Below are 15,694 nucleotides of genomic sequence, written 5' to 3'. Positions count from 1 at the left end.
CATATTATGTTAACTTTATCACAAGAAGCAACATGTAGTTTTTTCACATGTTGCCAAGAGGAAAAGGGGGTGGGGAAGCCATAGCCAAAGATTTTAAGAACTCAATTTTAAGTACTCTTTGTTTTTCTTCTTCTTCTTTTTCTTTTTTTTAAAACATTCTTCTATGGGAACTCATGTTACACTAAGTCACCTCAGCTCTAAAATAGTATTTCTCTCTCTGTCCTGAGGGCTCTCATTCTCTGCACCACAGCCCACGAGTACCAGGGGCACCTCACATGCACCCTAAGAATATGTCTCTTGACGGCTATGTTGTCTTCTTCTCTGATATAAGCAGCTGCTGCCAATCCTTCAGGCCATGTCATCATGCTTAAAAGGCATTGCCACCATTGTTGCAGATGATATGTGCAAGGTCTCCAAGGCTCAGAGTACATCAGAAATGTTGATGGTCTCGGAGCCAAGGCTGCTCCCTTTGCACCAATATTTGAAGACTGGCGGCGGGTGGGGGAATCTCCTTTAGCTTCTACTAGGTCTTATAGTACAACCATACTGGGATTGCAAAACTCAGGAACAGACCAGGTTGAGTGTTCAAAAGCTATCTGTTGAAAGAATGAATTATTCTTCTAGGTTGGATTGGAAACAAACCTAGTAGCAGATATCATGAGGTCTCAGACATCATCAGCCCCATCTGCAGACCTTCAGGCAAACTCTGTTCTTGGTCTTTTCTTCTACTGGGATTAGTTCTTTCCTGGAAGCTACATGAGTTGTCTTAGAATTCTAGAAGGATCATCTCACCAGATACCAGGTATGTCCAGATATGTCTGAATCCTGGAGAGGATAAAACTTAGTCTCAACTTCACCACAAAGTATCTTCATCTTAGCAAAGGGAAATACAGAATTGCTATAATTATGCAAAAATTAAAGATTTTGTTTTTTTCATTTGTATTTCATTAAGAGTGACAACCTGGCAACCAATAGGTCAAATTTGGCCAGATGATATTTTTTAAAACCTGTATGATTAAAAAAAAATTTTAATTAGTAGACATCTAGATCAGTGATTCCCATACTTCAGTGTGCATCAGAATTAAGCTTGTCAGAACTAGAAGACTTGTTAAAATTCAGATTGCTGGGCGTAACCCCAGAATTTCTGATTTTATGTAGATCTGTGTTGGGAGCCAGATAATTTGAATTTCTTCTGAGTATCTGGGATAACAGTTATAGATACAGCTAGTCTGGACTCAAACTCAAAACCACAGCTTAGGTGCTTGCTAGTTTACCATGGTCCATTACCAATCCCCATTGTGTTTCATCTGAACTGCCTTATAAATTTACATGATCTGCATTATTTAATGCATTATCTACATTATTTAACGAATTATTTGCATTAAAGACAAATCTCTGTGAGTCTCAGTATTTCAGGTGAAAACTCTTTTACAGTGTGCCTCCTGGGTATGGTTGTATTATCCACTTGTAATTCTTGGATTATCTCTGATCTCACAACAAAATGTTCAGTAAATGCAGTTTCCATCACTCAGGTTCTTATTTTTTATGATGGCTACTGTTGACAATTGGTTGTTCTTGAGATTATCAGCTCAGTCCAGAAGTGGAAAATGGAAAAGACCAGAATGCTTATGACAAAGGAGAAAAGCAATTTCATTTCATTTCATTTCTAAAAGTGATCACATCACTTTTAGAAATAAATGCCAATTTTTCATGTATATATGTATTTGGATTTTTAATCTATACTTTTGACAAAGACCAAAGATTGCCTGAATATCAAATACTGATTATATTCATAGCTATAGGCATAGTATTAAGTAAGGATAATTTAAACTTGTCACGGAGAATAAATATTTATTACATTTTTATCTTGACTTTTTATTGAAATGTAGCAGAATAACACACACATTATAAATGTACGGCTCGTTGAATTTTCACAAACTGAACACACATGTAACCTGCACCCAGAGGAAGAAACAGAATATCCACAGCCCCTAGAAACCTCCCTTCTATCCCTTTTAAATATTAACTCCCAGGGAACCCACTGTTGCTTCTAAGATCATAGAATAATTTTGCCTGTTTTTGTTATTTATACGAATGGGTTCACACATTGTGTCTGGCCTCTTTTGATCAATACTATGAAATTTATTCACATTGTTGTATAGAGTTGTAGTTGTTCAGACGTATTGCTGTATAATGTTACCTTGTGAGATTATACTACAAATTTTTCCATTCTACAGTTGGTAGGCATTTGGATTATTTATATTTGGGGACTGTTACAAAAAGTAATATCATGAACATTCTCAGATATGTCTTTTGCTATATATATTGTGTATTTCTATTGCATACCTAGTAAAAGTCGAATTTCTGGGCCATAGGGTGTGGGTACGTTCAGCTTTAGGAGATACTGCCAATATGTTTTCCTAAGTAGTTGTACCAATTTACACTCCTCCTAGAAGTGTACCAAAGTTCTAGTTTCTCCACCTTGTCACCAACACTTCAGATTTCCCTTATCGCTTTGAAGAAATACAGACCTAGTGGATATAAGTCATCAGTGTCTCCATCTGATATGCCTTCTGAGTTCACTGTGCTTCTATGAATTTCAAGCAATCAAGGTATGTCTTAAATAAATAATTGAGCTTACCGCCAATATGTAAATAGATACCTCAGTGAACTTGCTAAGTGAATATCCCTCCTGTCATTTATTATCTATTGTCTCATCTTAAGCCACAAATTCTATTCTGCACAGGAAGATAGGGGTATTCTCTGTGTGGCAGTTTGTAACCTTAACATGAAACTAAGTATACTTTGCATTTGGTGACTGGAGGCTATTGTTTATAGTAACTCTCCCAGCACGTGACACTCTTTTTTGAATCACAATTTCCCTAATGTAATAAGAAGCTCAAGACCTCACTCTGGTCTTACTGGACAACAAGGTAATTTGTCTGCTGTTGCTTCTAATTCCTATAGCCCGGAGCCATGCCAGAACATAGAAAGCTATTTGACTTTTGATTTAAGGAATACTTCTTTCCTCCATCCACGAGGGATATATAATTACTTTACTCTAATTAACTTTGTCCAAGCATTCCTGGCATATCTATTTTGTAAAATTCTGTCTTGGTGAGTGTTAGCAGCTAAAATTGTAGTATTTGGAATGCTATTACTGAGAAATTTTATCTTATTAACAGGAAGTCTAGGCAGTCAAAGATTTCAGAATAATGTCTATTCACAGGGAAGAAATTTGCATTTCCTGACTGAAGGTTGACTCTAATGATCAGTGACAAGTGTTTTATATAATGTTACCTTTCTTACTTTGGTTTTAAGATGATCCTTCAAAAATACTTACTAGTGACCCCTTGGGGGTGCCATCAAGACTAGCTATCGAGCCAGTCTCAGATTCCTGAGAACTTTTATTTATTTATTTATTTATTTTACCAGTATTCAGGATTAAACAGAAGCCCTCATACATGCTAGGCAAACACTTTACCTTTGAGTTACACCCCTGACACCCTACCACCTCTATCTATCTATATCTATCTATCTATCTATCTATCTATTTATGGAGACAGTGTCTCAGTAAGTTGCCCAGGCTGGCCTTGAGCCTGGATCCTCCTGTCTCCGCCTTCTGAGTAGCTGGGATAATAGACATGCACCACTAACCCCAAGTGAGAGCTTCTTTTACCAGACTCACTTATCTAGTTTATACCTTCATGAAGTTGATTTTATCTTTGGCATATCTGGTACCAGGTGCTATAAACAAATGTTTTATTTAATTGTTTAATTGAGCAGGTAATGGCCTTAACACAATGGAAATCTTTTATATTTTACTATGTCTAATGTTTATTTTCTTTGTTTGCCTACTTTGAATATTTCTGGCTTTGATAAATTTCATCATAAATTTTGTTGGTTCACTTGAATAATTACACTATTTATATCTTTTTTTCATAAGACTTAATGGCTGAACAATGTATCTTTTCATTCCATATTTGTCACTTTTCATCAGAGACTAAGTGAAAAAAATAATTATTTTGAATTATTTTATTTTAAAAAACCTCTGATTTTTAAAAATATATATAGTTTAAAAATTCAAGCAATTTTCAAAAATAAAAGCAAAAAATTACCCCCTCTTATCACTAAGAAAATAGCTATTGCTAACCCTAGGTGAATATTATTCCAGACATCTCTAGGCCTGTATACAAGGCTAGACAAACAGAAAGAAAGGTAGATAAATAGATGTTATTAGAATTGGATCATAAAATAGCTGATAGCTAATAAAAAATAATAAATTAATTTAACAAAAGAAAAACAAATTAAATGATACAGAATAGCTAAATTTTGGACAGAATTTTCAGCACATTTTGGACATATTTCAGAGATTTTGATCATGTTCACTTGCACTGGACTCAGATCTGATCTTTAGCTCTTTGCCTAAACCTCACGGAATTTCTTGGTTGCTTGGGCAACAATATTAGACTCCTCAATCCCTAATAGTTTATCTGATTGCAGTATGTGTAGTTTTGTCAGAAGCCTATTATTCTTTCTGTAGAAAGACTAGAAAGAAAAGTTTCAAGCTCAGTGTTTATATTCCAGTCTGTCACTTTAGAGATCCTCATAATCAAAGTGCCCTGGAACTTATAGATGGTACTCACTGAGAATTCTAGGGAGACAGTGTTTTTCATAAATAGGTCTGGCCTTCCTGCTTCATTATGGAATAGGTCCAAAGAGCCATTATGGGATGGTCACATCAGAGTTTCTGTGTCCTGCTTGATCCATAGCATCTCACTTATAAAGTAGGTTACATTAAAAGCCTAGTCTTACACAATCTATTTAATGCAGCTTGCAATTGCTATGGTTTTTTTGTTGTTGTTGTTATTGTTATTGTTGTTGTTGTTTTGTCTACAAAATTCAGATGACATTATCTTCAGTTTATTAAACTCAAATGCCAGAGCAGGGATAACAAACAAAAAGACTTATATAAGATGACACAAAAATGTTGGTGGAGCTGGATGTGATAGCACATGCCTGTAATCTCAGCAGCTCATGTGGCTGAGGCAAGAGGATCACAAGTTCAAAGCCAGCCTCAGCAAATTAGCCAGGCCCTAAGCAACTCAACGAAACCCGGTCTCTAAATAAAATATACGAAAGGGCTAGGAATGTGGCTTAGTGGTTAAAGGCCCCTGGGTTCAATACCAAGCACACATACACAATATATATATATGGATTATTTATCATAGGCTCTGCACAATGCCACAGGCCATGACCTTGCAGAATGCCTGGATAATGTATCATGTAGCAGCTGGTAAACTCTACCCAGTCCTCCCATCAACAATACAAAACTCAATGTTATCAACTGTATCTCGTTAACTATGTAGCAAAGAATTAAAGGAAACTGTATGACTGAAAGCGAGCTGAAAATTTAATAAGAAAGGTCAACATGACCCAGGCACATGGAAGGAAGGAAACTGACATTTCTCTAGCCTCTCTCTCTATTTTTTTTTGTTCTTTCTTTTTTTAAAAATTTATTCTTTTTAGATACACATGATGTTAGAGCATATTTTGACATATTGTACATACATGGAATATAACCTATTCTAATTAGGATCCTATTCTTGTGGTTGTACATGATGTGGAGCTACCCTGGTTGTGTATTCATATACAAGGGTAGGAAAGTTATATCCAATTAATTCTACTGTGTTTTCTATTCCCCTTCCCCTCCCCCTCCCTTCCCTTTATCTAATCTAATGGACTTCTACTCTGCCCCTCTCTAACCCTCCCTCTTTGTGGATTACATTCACACATCAGGGAGAACAGTTAGCCTTTGGTTTTTTGGGATTGGTTTATTTTACTTAGCATGATATTCTCCTGCACTTCAGATAAAACATTAATCTCCATTTTTTTCATATATTGTTTGACCATTCATATTTCTTCTTCTGTGAAGTGCTTTTTGTTCAGTTCTTTTGCCCATTTATTAATTGGGTTATTTGTTTTTTTGGTTTTTTTGAGTCCTTTGTATTCGGAGCCTCTATTCTTATCTTAATGTGTTTACCTCTTTTTTAATCTTCATACCACCCTGTGGAGTTGATGACATTTGTCTTTTTGTGTTACAGAGGAGTAAGCAAAGCTTGAAGGGGTTGATGCTGAATGATGAGCTGGAAATTGAATCCGGATCTGTCCCAAGTCCTGTGCTGTTTTTCCTGAGTGGTTCTACCTCCCTTCCAACAAAATTTGAAACTACACGCAATGAAGCTTTGTCGTAGGGTACTATGCATAGCGTGATATGTGGCTCCCCTCTTTAGTCATTCCTCAGAGCATCAGACCCAACTATTTCAGTCATAATGCTGTCTCCGAGTCACACCTAACACTTAACGGATTTGGTTACTGCCTGTCCTTGCCACCTGATGCTGCCAGGGAAAATGGAAGAACAGCTGCTGGAAAGTCTTGCTGGTTCCTTTGAATAGTTTGTGACATTATCTAAATTTTAAATTCTAAAGGGCTCTGTTGACACTGTAGTTTTAAGAAATAGATCTGGAAATAAGATAGATTTTTAGAAAACTATTTTATTGGTATTACGTAGACTTCTCAATTAATGTATATGAAACATGATCCCCAGTAATGAATATTGAATGACAGTTCTGGCATTAAGAGATGGAATTCTATTTGAAAGGTCATGTGCACAGTTGAGCAACTTCATATCAAGTGATCTTATTAGGGAGATTACACTGTAGAACTCGTGATATAGGCTTCTCTTCTTTTTCTTCTTCTTCTTTTTTTTTTTTTTTTAAGTACCATGAGCTGTTTAAAGATAAAGACTGATTATTTTAAATTTTCTTACAATTTAATAACATGGAAAATTAAGTAAAAAGTTTTATTCACTGCTTATTATTCTTTCTGATTTCAAAATCTCTTTTAAAAAGTGGGTAGACCACATAATATAAGAAGCAGAGAATAGTCCTTATTACATGGTATTAAGCCATTTGTTGGCAGGGACAACTTTCTATACATCATGTTTGGGGGAAAAAAAAATTATTGGCCAGGATCTCACTATATCCCAGCTGTGTGAATGGTGGTGGTGTAGAGAGATAGGAAAGAGAAGGGGTTATTTCTCATTTTATTTTATAACTGGTGAAACTGAAATAGAGAATTGATTTGCCGAGGTCGCAGTGTTTCTGAATATACAACACTCTTTCAGCTGTGTGGCAGTTTTTCTTTCAGCAGAGCTCTGGTACTTTATGGTTCCTTCAGGGAGGTGTCACCTTCTTTCTTATTTCAAATATGCCTAATCTGAAAGCTTCAATAGCTCTGCAGCCCTCTCCTCTTTCTCTCTGGCTTGCATTTATCTATCTATCTATCTATCTATTTATTTATTTATTTTTGTGGATTGAGCCATATCCTTTTTATGTATTTTATTTAGAAACAGGGTCTCTCTGTATTCCTGAGAGCCTTGCTAAATTGTTTTTTTTTTTTTAAAGAGAGAGTGAGAGAGGAGAGAGAGAGAGAGATAGAGAGAGAAATTTTTAATATTTATTTTTTAGTTCTCGGCGGACACAACATCCAACATCTTTGTTGGTATGTGGTGCTGAGGATTGAACCCGGGCCGCACGCATGCCAGGCAAGCGCGCTACCGCTTGAGCCACATCCCCAGCCCCGTAAATTGTTGAGGCTGGCTTTGAACCTGTGATCCTCCTGCCTCAGTCTTCTGTGCTGCTGGGATTACAGACATGTGCCACCCGGGCCCAGTCCCATCTATGGCTTTCTTTTATAGTGACCTGGTTTGAAATGAAAGATCATTCCTTGTTTGGCTTCAGTGTACTACAAAACTCTTAGGACAGAACAAAGACTCTCAGAATAGAATCACCTTAATGTTGCTGCCATCAAAACAACTGGACATTATTCTAGGATAGATAATATTTTTTGGTTTTTAGGCTTTTCATTCATCTCTCAATGCTGAAATCAAACAAATTTGTTGGCCTAAGACATTCAAGACTCAGACTCACCCTAGAAAACTGTTATCCTCTCTCATATATTGAATTAAATCATTGGATTGCAATTGCTGTTGAAAAAAAATAAAAGAAACAAAGAATAAAAAGAAAGCAGCTTGTATTCTAGAGGGAAATTAATTTATAATCACATTTTTCTAATTATAGTGTTTTCAGTATTTCCCCCCTTTGAGAAATCTTCTGGTTGATTCTCTTTCGGCTCCACAGCTTCTACAACCCAGAGTAAACTCTCTGATTAGAGAAACTTTCCATGTGGTGAGATTCTAACTTCCCCTTTTTCCCTGCTTACCCCACCCCACCCCACGTGCAAGTAGTTCCACCATCTGTCTGTAACACTGCCTGAAATTCCATCATTTAATATATTCCTGCAGATTAAATATGCACTTACTTATTTAAACAATCATCATCACTTCATTGAACATTATCCTAAGATAACTATTTTTATTAACTTTCTCTGATATTTTCAATGCTACTACAGATATTTTTAATAACACAAATACCATGCGAATTTATGTTTATTTCTTATTGTTGCTGTTCGTTATGCTGTTAATACATCCCTATGTCAACACAAGGTATATATGCATCATGCTATTTTCATTATTAATTTGCTCTAATTTGGTAATTTGAGAAGAAAAAAGATTTTGAATTGTTGTCTTAAAAAAGATTTCTGCTTAAACATTATTTTACACAAATGCCCGATTCTGGCTTTTCCAAATTATTTTCTTAAATATCCTTAAATTCCCAAAAGTAGAATCCTGAGTCAAAAAAGAACAATGTGTTGATATCTCATTTCATTTTTCCAATATAGTTAAAACTATTCCACTGAAAGAGCGTATCACCAGGCATGGTAGCATAGGTCTGTAAACCTAATGGATTGGGAGGCTAAGGCAGGAGGTTCACAAGTTCAAAATCAGCCTTAACAAGGCCCTACACAACTTAGTGAGACACTATCTCAAAATTTAAAAAATATAAAAAGGTCTGGCAATATGGTTCAGTGTCTAAGCACCCCTGGGTTCAATCTCTGCAACCAAAAGAAAAAAAAGAAAGAAAGATTGTTATCAATTTGTTTGAAATGTACCAACGACATATGCATATCAGTTTCTCTACACTGATAATTACTATCATATTTAAATATAAAAAATATATGCATAATACTTATGTGTATAGTTAGAACTCATAATTTTTGGCTTTATATTTTTTATTAGACAAGGTAATATTTTTCAACTGCTGTTTTACTGTACCCCCTTTCATTTGTAAAGTATAAAATCCTCCATATTGGTCTGTTAGCTCTGCATTATGACTAAGATCATACAATGAGGAAGTGACCGCATTAAGATTTTAATTTAAAGCTTGAGGATGTAGCTCAATGGTAGAGTGCTTTCCTAGCATGGGGGAGGCTGTAAGTTCAATCCCCAATACTGGAGGAAAAAAAAAGATTTTAATTAGGTCAGTCTGATTTTAAGTCACTCCACTATATGAACAAGGACAACACTGGATTGGAGAGGAAGTGGTAATGATATAGGATTGCTCTTTGTATATTTTATAAGTTAAGTTGCTTTTAATATTATATTATCTTCATTGTGAAATATGTAATATATATTCAGAAATATATTTAAGAGTGCATTTAAATAACAATTTATGTAAATATGTAATATATATTCAGAAATATATATTTAAGAGTGCATTTAAATAACAATTATAAAGTAAACTTTAGTTCTGAAATAGAAAATTGTTAATATCTTAGAATTTCTGTGTGGGTTCTGTACTCTCTTTTAAAAGTAACCCACACTCCTATCTTTTGTGATATGTTTTCCGTTTATAATTTTACCATTTATGCATGCTTCCCTAAATTACATGTTGCTTGGGTTTTACCTGTTTTCCAACATTATGAAAGTAGAATCAGATACATACAACTCTAGTTTGTTGATTTTTATTTCTGTACAGTTGTATTTGTTTTCTATGCTTTGTGAAAAAAAGAAAGAAAGAAAATAACAAATGTAATGACTTAAAATGCCCCACATTTATTATCTCATAGTTTTTATGGATCAAGAGTTCATAACTTAACTGGGTCCTCTGCTTAGGGTATCAGTCTTTAATGAAGATATGAGCCTAAGCAAAACTGGGAAAGGATCTGCTTTCAAGCTCATTCAGGTTATTGGCAGAAATCATTTTCTCAGAGCTTTAGAATTCATGGCAACTTGCTCTTCAAGTTCAGCAGGAAAAGAGTCTGCTTAAATTTATGTACATAAACATAGGTGTATATATGTAGATACCTACCCATATATATAGACAGAAGCATAACTGTGGGAGTGATATCCCATTACCTTTGCCATATAATATAACCTAATCAAAAGAATAACATCCCATTATTTTAGCCATATTCCACCAGTGAGAAAGAAGTTACAGATTCTGCCTGCATCAAGGAGAAGGGATTATACAGTGTAACAATGAGGGCGGAGATCATGGTGGCCAACTTGGAATTCTGCTTATCACAATAGTAATTTAGTATTTCCATTCTATGTGTAAGCCACAATTTATTCATCCAGTCTAACACAGATGGACATTTAGAGCCATCCAATTTGTTTCTAGTTGGAGGCTGTGATATTTAATTTTAGATGTCAATTTGGCTGGACCATGGTGCTCAGATAATTGGGCAAACATTATTCTGGATGCTTCTATGAGGTTGTTGTTGTTTGAGATTTGCATTTAAATTGGTGAACTTTGAGTAAAGCAGATTGCCCTCCATAGTATATGAGAGCCTCATCCAAACAAGTTGAAGGCCTAATAAAACAAAAAGCTGACTTCCCCTGAGCAAGAAAGAATACTAATTCTGCCAACAGAATGCCTTCAGACTTCATCTGCAATATTAGTTCTTCCTGGTTCACAAGGAGACTGCCTTTAGACTTGAACTGCAACACGTTTTTTCAGTCTCCAGTCTTCTGATCTCGCCCATTCGATATAGGACTCACCAAGGCTTCACAGTTGCCCGAGCCAATTCCTTAAAATATATCCCTTATCCCTTTCAACACACACACACACACACACACACACACACACACACACACACACACACACACAATTGTTGTTTCTCTGGAGAATCTTGACCAATACAGGGGCAATTAATAATGTTGCTCCTATGGATGTTCTCTTGTATGCCTCCTGATGAATATGAGAAGATAACTGGGGAATATGTTCAGGAGTGGAATGTGTGGGTTGTAAAGTATGCCTCTATTCATCTTTATGAGTTAGTGCCAGAGTAGTTTTCAAAGTTTTTGTGCCTGTTTATACTCCCACCAGCACAGCTGAGTTCCCATCAATACAAATGGTTTGCTCATTAACACATGGTATTCTCTACTTTAAAATTTTTGTCAATCTGCTGGGTATGAAATGGTATCTCATTATACTAGTATTCCCTTGATAAAAAATGAGGTTGAGCATATTTTCATATATTTATGAGCTATTTGAGTTTCTTCTTTTTTGGGTGGGTGGGTAAGTGGATTACCAGGGATTGAGCTCAAGGGTACTCAACCACTGAGCCACATCCCCAGCTCTATTTTGTTATTTTATTTAGAGACAGGGGCTTACCTAGTTGCTTAGTGTCTCAGTGTTGCTGAGATTGGCTTTGAAGCCATCCTTCTGTCTCGGCCTCCCGAGCCCCTGAGATTACAGGTGTACGTGCACCCTGTTGCCCAGCAAGTTCCTTCTTTTGTGAAGTCTCTTGTCCATTTCTCTACTGAGCATTTTGTAATTTTTCACTGATCTGTGGCAGTTCTTACGTATTCTATATATTAGACCTTCTAAAATGTGCTACAAATATCTTCTTTACTTGATAGACACTTTTTTACTTTTTTTTACACTTTTTTATGGTAATTTTGATGATTAGAAAATCATAATTTTAATGCATCTTAAATTTTCAATGTTTTCTTCTGTTTGTTTTTTTGTGTTTTAAGAAGTCTTTCAGTATTTTATTGCCATGAAAATATTTTTCTATATTATCTTTAAAATTTTTTTATTTATTCTTTTAAGTTTTATACTACAGTAGAATGTATTTTGACATATTATACATACATGGAGTATAACTTCCCATTCTTGTGTTTGTACATGGTGTGGAGTTACACTGGCCTTGTAATCATATATGAACATAGGAAAGTTATGTCTCATTCATTCTACTGTCTTTCTCATTTATATCCCCCACTTCCATTTATTCCCCTTTCTCTAATCCAATGAACTTCTTTCTCCCCTTCCTGGCCTCCTCTCACTTTATTGTGAGTTAGCATCTACATATCAGAGAGAACATTTGGCCTTTGAGTTTTTGGGATTGGCTTATTTTACTTAGCATGAGAGTCTCCAGTTCCATCCATTTACTAGAAAATGCCATAATTTCATTCTTCTTTATGGCCAAGTAATAGTCCATTGTGTATACATACCACATTTTATTTATCCTTTCATCTGTTGAAGGTCTATATTATCTTTTAAGGCTTTAGTTTTGCCTCTGACTTTTATCTCTTTTTAAATAAATATATTTTTAGTTCTATATCGATCCAATGCAACTAAAAAATATGCCTTTACTTTATTTTTATATGGTGCTCAGGATTGAACCCAGTGACTCACATGTGCTAAGCAAGCACTCTACCACTGAGCTACATCTCCACCCCACTGACTTTTATCTTGAATTCTCCCAAAATTTTATTTTATATGTAGTGTCAGGATAGACATCCAATGTACTTTTTTCCCATATGGAAATCTTTATTCAGCCCCACTTTTTGAAAAATCCATCAACCAAAAAACAGTCCTGTCACGTTTATATTATGTTAGTATTATTTATATTATGTTGGGGGATTTTTTTTCTGTTCTATTGATCTTTTTGTCTATCAAGCATCAATACTATACATCCTAAATGGCACAGCTTTTTAATGTCTTAGTATCTTATAGGGCAACCCTAGGTACCTGTATGATTGTACAAATGCTAAGACTCCACATCATGTACAACCAGATAAATGAAAAGTTATGTTACATTTGTGTACAATGAAATGAAATGTATTCTGCTGTCACGTATAACTAATTAGAACAAATTCAAAAACCTTATTGGGCAAGTCCCCCATGCTCTCTAGTCCTTCACAGAGTGTCTTGAATATTTTTAGTTCTTTGTACATCCATTTAAATTTCAATCATATTTCATAATGTTGTTTTTTCATTTGTTCAGTTGTGCCATTTGTTGGAGATGGGGTCTCACTGTGTTCTTCAGACTGGCCTTGAACTCCTGCTTAATTCTCATAAGTAGCTGGAATTACAAGCATGTGCCAATGCACAGGGAAGAATTTTTTATTTTTAAATTAGACAAAAGACATTCTTCTCATTCCTAGTTAGCTATAAGATTTTATTCTGAATGGATGTTAAATTCCATCAAATGCTTTTTCTGCATCTGAGATTATCATATATATTTTTCTCCTTTAGTCTTGTAATGTGGCAAATTGAATTAACTAATCTAGTGTGAAGTCAATGTCGAATGAGTAGGATAAACTTCATTTGGTCATAATATGTTATGCTTTCTACCCATTGCTAGATATGTTTTGGTGATATTTTATGTCTGGCAAACACTTTGAATCTTATCCTTTATTTTTTAAAATAGTAAACATTTAAATTTATGGTTGTGTTTGAAATATGTGTAGACCTATTCCTGGTAACTCTGGCTTCTGCTATTTATCACACATGGTGCCTTTTTTTACTTGTGTGTCTTGTTATTCTTTTTTCTTGTGAGCAATTCATTTCTTGGAACTCTGTAAAGTCTGAGATGACAGTAGGATGCTCTAGATTAAATGTATATTTGTTTTAGAGTGGCCATATGTGAGTGCTATAAGTAAGGAATACTCTAGATTTTTAAAGTTTTTGGTAATAATAGTTTCTGAGAATTTGTTTTGAACCTGTGTGAGGCTCATCTTGTAATTCCACATTTATCTATCTTTTTTGTTTGTTTTGGTACTGGGGATTAAATCCAAGGGCCCTCTACCACTGAACTATATCCCAAGCCCTCACTATGTTGCCCAGGTTGGTCTTGAACTTGCCATTCTCCTGCCTCTGCCTCCTCAGTTGCTGGGATTCCAGGTGAGAGTCATCATAGCTGGACTATCCAAATTCTGAGCAATTTTTTTTAACCTCTTCTATTCTATGCTAAGAGTCAAGGCTATCTATTGTCTTTTTAGACCTCAGGGATGGAAAAAAGTAGATTTATTTCCAAGTCATTCTTACACTGAATGTTTAGAACTTTGATGTCTCAGGTGTTTTTGAGGTGAGAATAAATATATTCTGATAAATAAGTATTTGATAAATAAAAGTTGATCTTAGCACATTTACAGTTATGTGTATTCAAATCTAATTTTTTTTATTGTACTAGGAATTGAATGCAAGGGTACTCTACCACTGAGCTAATCCCCAGTTCTTTTCATTGATTTTTAAAAATTTTAAATGTAAACTTAATTTTTTTTTTTTTGTAGATGGACACATATGCTAGGTGAGTGCTCTGTCACTGAGCTACACTCTAGACCCTCCTTTTATTTATTTATTTGTGTGTGTGTGCGGGGGGCACTGGGGATTGAACCCAGGGCCTTATGCATGCAAGGCCCTGTAGATATACCTCAGTTGGTAGAGGTATATCCTCAGCTCCCCTTTTTATTCTTTGTTTTGAGACAGAGTCTCACTAAATTGCTCAGTTTGACCTCTAACTTGTAATCTTCCTGCTTCAGCCTCCTGCATAACTGGGATGATAGCCACGTGCCTCTGTGGCTGGCAAGCCTTCATAATGTTTAATTTTTTTCTGATTTCATGAAATTGTTCTTGTCTATAATATCTCACAGGCAAAAACTCAGAAATTCTAATAGTTGTTGAAAAAGAAACCTAGAATCCTAGTTGTAGATTCAACAAAGATTTCTAACATTTCAAGTAGTTAATTGATTAAAAAAATACTAATGTCTGTTATTTAAATTCAAAACACACACAACAGGGAAAATATAATTTGCATATTCACTACCTAGCAAACTAGAAATTAAGGAACAAAATATCCTATCCCTTCTCAAAGAATCTACATCAGGGAAAGGCTTCCTACACATGATTAAGTCAGAGACCAGATAATTCTTCTTGCATTTCCTATAAAAACAGCAAAACCTCAGATAGAAGATAAAATATTCAATTAAAAGGTGTTTTCAATTAGTTCTGCTTAATGAGGAAGCGACCATTTGTTAGTTGTAACATGAACCTCAAGTGGAGGATATTTTTCTTCCTAATTTGTCCCAAACATTGTTCTGTTTTAGCTTTGAATCATATTCTGCAGCAGTGGGCTGAAATTCAATATATTGTTTTGTCCTAAACATGTAACAACTCAGAACTAGTTTTGCCCAAATTTCCACTGAGGATAGCATATATCTACCATTTTTATAGTAAGTTTGTTTACTTGGATTATGCTTGGTTGAAACAACAGAAGTGGGACTGTGTAAAATTTGTGTGTTCTCTGAATTATTGCATGCTGTCTTGCTACAATAACAATTTAAGGAGAGTATATCCCTCTTTCACGGTCTATCAGTACTTTATAACATAGAAAAGTGTAAAGCAGACAGCAAAATTCCTGTCACATCTTGGTTTATGAAAAAAAGATAAATCTATAAAATTTAATAATTTTGACCCCTAAACAAGAAGCAGCTGTAGTGGAA

At 35.1% G+C, this 15,694-nt stretch overlaps 2 long non-coding RNA genes across 6 annotated transcripts in view; one reads left to right on the top strand and one right to left on the bottom strand.

Moving 5' to 3' along the window:
- LOC144369365 (uncharacterized) overlaps positions 1-15,694 on the top strand; it is a 155,088-nt gene that overhangs the window by 72,345 nt on the left and 67,049 nt on the right. For 2 of the 4 annotated variants that reach the window (XR_013428954.1, XR_013428953.1), the window contains one exon: positions 625-802. The exons of the other annotated variants lie outside the window; for them this stretch is intronic. This is a non-coding gene — a long non-coding RNA (uncharacterized LOC144369365). The remainder of the gene's footprint in view (positions 1-624; positions 803-15,694) is intronic. 4 annotated transcript variants of the gene reach the window in all.
- LOC144369364 (uncharacterized) overlaps positions 1-15,694 on the bottom strand; it is an 85,743-nt gene that overhangs the window by 3,031 nt on the left and 67,018 nt on the right. The window contains exon 5 of one of the 2 annotated variants that reach the window (XR_013428951.1): positions 6,550-6,789. The exons of the other annotated variant lie outside the window; for it this stretch is intronic. This is a non-coding gene — a long non-coding RNA (uncharacterized LOC144369364). Of the gene's footprint in view, positions 1-6,549; positions 6,790-15,694 lie in introns of those variants that run through there. 2 annotated transcript variants of the gene reach the window in all.

This window comes from Ictidomys tridecemlineatus, chromosome 12, assembly GCF_052094955.1.
Source record: "Ictidomys tridecemlineatus isolate mIctTri1 chromosome 12, mIctTri1.hap1, whole genome shotgun sequence".
NCBI lineage: Eukaryota > Metazoa > Chordata > Mammalia > Rodentia > Sciuridae > Ictidomys > Ictidomys tridecemlineatus.
The sequence above is the reverse complement of the archived record's forward strand: the minus strand, read 5'-3'. Positions and strand labels throughout refer to the sequence as shown.